Genomic DNA, 4,525 nt, shown 5'->3' with positions numbered 1-4,525 from the left:
ATCATCATCATCATCATCATCATCATCATCATCATCATCATCATCATCATCATCATCATTTTTACCTGCTTTTCCCCATGGAACAAGGTGAGGAACAAATACAGATTAATATGCAAGGACCCAACAGTGGGAGGCAAAAAAACTTGCACAGGCAGCAAGTAAAAGGGAACCATGGTCTGCGATGTCTCTACACTAATGCACAGAGCATGGGAAATAAACAAGATGAACTCGAACTCCTAGTACAACAAAGCAAATATGATATAATAGGCATCACTGAAACCTGGTGGGATGAGTCTCATGTAAGACGGAGAAATGTAAGGTATTGCACTTAGGGCGGAAAAATAAAATGCACAGATATAGGATGGGTGACACCTGGCTGAAGGAAACTACGTGTGAAAGGGATCTAGGAGTCCAAGTAGACCACAAGTTGAACATGAGTGAACAGTGTGATGCGGCAGCTAAAAAGGCCAATGCTATTTTAGGCTACATCAATAGAAGTATAGTGTCTAGATCAAGAGAAGTAATAGTGCCACTGTATTCTGCTCTGGTCAGGCCCCACCTAGAATATTGTGTCCAGTTCTGGGCGCCACAATTCAGAAAGGACATTGAGAAACTGGAGCGTGTCCAAAGGAGGGCGACAAAAATGGTGAAAGGTCTGGAAACCATGCCCTATGAGGAACGACTTAGGGAGCTGGGGATGTTTAGCCTGGAGAAAAGAAGGTTAAGAGGTGATATGATAGCCCTGTTTAAATATTTGAAAGGATGTCATGTTGAAGAGGGAGCAAGCTTGTTTTCTGCTGCTCCAGAGAACAGGACCCGGAACAATGGATGCAAGCTGCAGGAAAAGAGATTCCACCTGAACATTAGGAGGAACTTCCTGACAGTAAGGGCTGTTCGACAGTGGAATGCACTCCCTCGGAGGGTGATAGAGTCTCCTTCCTTGGAGGTCTTTAAACAGAGGCTGGATGGCCATCTGTCAGGGATGCTTTGATTTGGATTTCCTGCATGGCAGGGGGTTGGACTGGATGGCCCTAGTGGTCTCTTCCAACTCTACGATTCTATGATTCTATATACTATACAACATCCATTAAAAACACACAGTATCAATTTTTAAAAAACCAAATAAAACAAATACATCTTACAATAATCAATCCATATTTTTAAAAAAATCATAATTTAAGTTTAGGTTTCCTGCTGGAGATCCATATTCCAGGAATGACTGCTCAAGAGATGCTTAAAATAATGGTTAGGAAATTGTGTTTGTTCAATTTGTGTGTGTGTGTGTGTGTGTGTGTGTGTGTTTAAAATGGCCTATTGAAACAGCTGTCACATTTGGACAAAAGTTTTGCGCTGCTTATAAATTAACCCTCTGTTCAAGCCACTTTCATCTCCTTTTTGCCTAGAGAAATTTCAGAGATGTCACTTGCCAACGCAACCTGCAAGGATTCTGTGACACATGTGAGCGCAGCCCCTTTGTTCCCCACCCCCAGGGAAGAACAAAGACCTTCAAGCTGAAGTTGATGAATGCCACTGGAAACTGGAGATAAGCTCCACTGGGAAGCCAGCGTGCTTAGTCCTGGCATATAGCAATGCCTCTGTGGGGCGACCTATTTCTGCAAACTCCTGAGCCCTGGTGTCAGTCTTTGCAGCTTATGTTTATGCAAAACCGTCCATGCACGTTAATCATACAGGCTCCTACAGGGACACGAAGAAGAGTAAATAACAGAGAAGGCCATATAACTCACATGGGAATTTTAACATTTACCATTTTACTGTACTGACCTCTTCATCTTATTTAGGGTAACCTATGCAACTCATTTACCAATACTTAATGGGGACCTATAGATGCAGACTCTTAGATAGCTCAAGTGCTGTTTTTGTCAATGTATGATCCTGCCTGAAGTCCCTCCAGGTATGGTATTTTAACTAAATGAAAACATATATGCAGCAAAGAGCAAATGCTAAATTTAATTGTTGTAAAGTCTAAAAGGGCAAGTGGCAATTAGCAAATAAAACAGAAATGAGTAAGGATCAACAAGAGCTCAGGTAAGAGGCTTACACATTGCATTAAAATTAATCAAGGATAAAAAATCCTATGTTTTAATGCAGTGTGCCACCTTGAATGAGCTTTACATAGAAAGAGCCTTTTAACAGATTGGTGATGTACTTTTTATTGATGTGTTTTTAACTCTCCTGTACGAGGAAGGGATGTTTTAATCCCTCGGAGTCACATTTTCTCTCAGAAGTCAGACAGAAATAGATCAATAACACCAGCATTCTATAACATTGTCACTTGCAGCACTGTAAATAGATCCAATTGTTGGTCCCAACAAGAGTAGCTGCACTCAATCAATTTAACTTACATATCGTATATGCTTGACTACAAGTTGACCTCACATATAGGTTGAGAGCAGGTTTGGGGGCCAGAATTATGGATTTTGATATGACACATGGATAAGTGAAGAATTAAACTTAGGGCCATGTAACAAGGGATGAAGAAAGGGGAAATGGAATTATTTTTTTACAAAATTCCAGCAGGCATAACTGTTTGTGCTCACCTTAAATGCTGGATGGACGAGGAGGAAACTAGTATAAATTGGAGTTGTGCAATGTGTGAGGGTGGCAATCAGTCACAGGCCAGGCTAAGGAAGTGCACACATGTCAAAAAAGATGAAAAAGTAAAGCAAATAGTGATTACTTTAGCAATGATTATAGCCTTTAACTTGAATGTGATAACGTTGCTTGATTTTAACCTAGAAAAGCTGACAAACACACAAAGTCATATTCAGATGCTTTAAAGCCCGATTCCTCTTAGTGGTTCTTTGAGGGGAAGCACTAAAGAGCTGCCAACCCCTCCATTTTCCTGCCCAGGCATTCAAAAAGGTCAGAAGCGGCACTGTGGCAGAGAGTGGTGTATGTGTGTGTGTGCTGATGTTTCTTTTAGGTGCTCCCTGGACAGACTAAGCCCTCACCTTTGCCCACTCTATCCAGAGAAAGGAATGGCTCCTTGTTTGGTCAGAATTAAAGTACAGTACTTACACTGGCTCATGGATAAGTCAGTCCAGGTATTCTAGGTCAAATTTTTGATGAAAAGTTCATCTGATAGATTATAATACAGTGTGTAGAGAGATCTTGTAGCACCTTTGAGACTAAGAAGTTGGCAGCATGAGCTTTCATAGACTTAGGTCTGCTTCCTCTGATGCATTTGAGAAAGTAGACTTAAGTCTATGAAAGCTCATGCTGCCAAATTCCTTCTTTCAGTTAGTCCCAAAGATGCTAGATCTTTCTACATACTGATTGCACAGAACTCTTACATTATAATACGGTAAGTGTTGAGTTACCAAGTTTCTATTGGTTCCAACTAGATGTACTGGCCAGAGTCCCCATGCCTACCCAAATGAGAACCAGTGTGGTGTAGTGCTTTGAGTGTTTGCTGGAGTATTGAGTTACAACTTGCAAGACACCAGGGTATGAAACTTACTGGGTGACCTTGGCCAAGTCACACTATCTTAGCCTTAAAGGAAGGCAATGGCAAACTTCTGAATAACTCTTGCCAAGAAAACAGCAACAACTCCTCCAAGCTTGAAGGTACAGAGCCTCCAGTTTTCATCACTTTCAATGTAGTATGTTTTAAAACATTTTTTTTTTTAAAAAACCGATGGGACAAAAAAAAGTCACCCGAAAAATCTAATGCTTTTTGTTGTTGGAGTACCTTTGTTAAAAAAAATCAAGGAAACAGCCCTTGCTGTGTCAGAAGAGCTAAACCCCTATCATCAGCTATGGTTGGGTCTCAGCTAGAGTATTACATTTAGTTTGGGGTGCCTAATTTTAAGGATACAGACAAGTTGGAGCAAGTTCAGAGGTGGGAAACAAGGATCAGAGATATGGAGAAAACCAATAAGGAAAGGTTTATGTAGCTGGGCATGTGCAGCTTGGTGAAGACTGATGGGGTAGCATGATTGCGCTCTAAATAGCTCAAGGGCTGTCACAGAGAAGAGAGTACAGGCCTGTTTTCTCCAACCCCAAAGGGTGGGACCAGGTTTGAGTTACAGCTGGGTAGATTTATAGCGAATATTACAGTACCTTTCTTTCCACATGCAGATGAAAACATTTTTTATTCAGGCAGGCCTTTGAATTGTAATTATGGAGTGGTAGTGTGTGTGTCTGTGTGTGTGTAAAGTGGTATGCTGTATTTTTAATTTTTTATACTGGAAATTAATGAATGAAAGAATAAATTGAGCAGTCCAATATATCTAGAGAACCCTGAGCTATTAAATATTACGTTTCTCACACTAGCTATCCAGATGGTTCTAAGAGTCTAACATAAGAATGGAATCCCTTTCCTTCTTATCCAGGCAACTACTACTTTGTGGTATAATCCTCCAATCTGAAGTTTGGTTATCGTGACTAACAGAGTTATGCACAAATTGGTCTAATAAACAATGAGCTTTCTGAAATAGTGTTTCTTCGCATTCTGAATCTTGTTGGTATTACATGCTTTGACTTCAACTTATGGTGGACCTAA

The sequence above is a fragment of the Sceloporus undulatus genome, chromosome 4, assembly GCF_019175285.1.
Source record: "Sceloporus undulatus isolate JIND9_A2432 ecotype Alabama chromosome 4, SceUnd_v1.1, whole genome shotgun sequence".
NCBI lineage: Eukaryota > Metazoa > Chordata > Lepidosauria > Squamata > Phrynosomatidae > Sceloporus > Sceloporus undulatus.
This window is presented reverse-complemented; position numbering follows the sequence as displayed.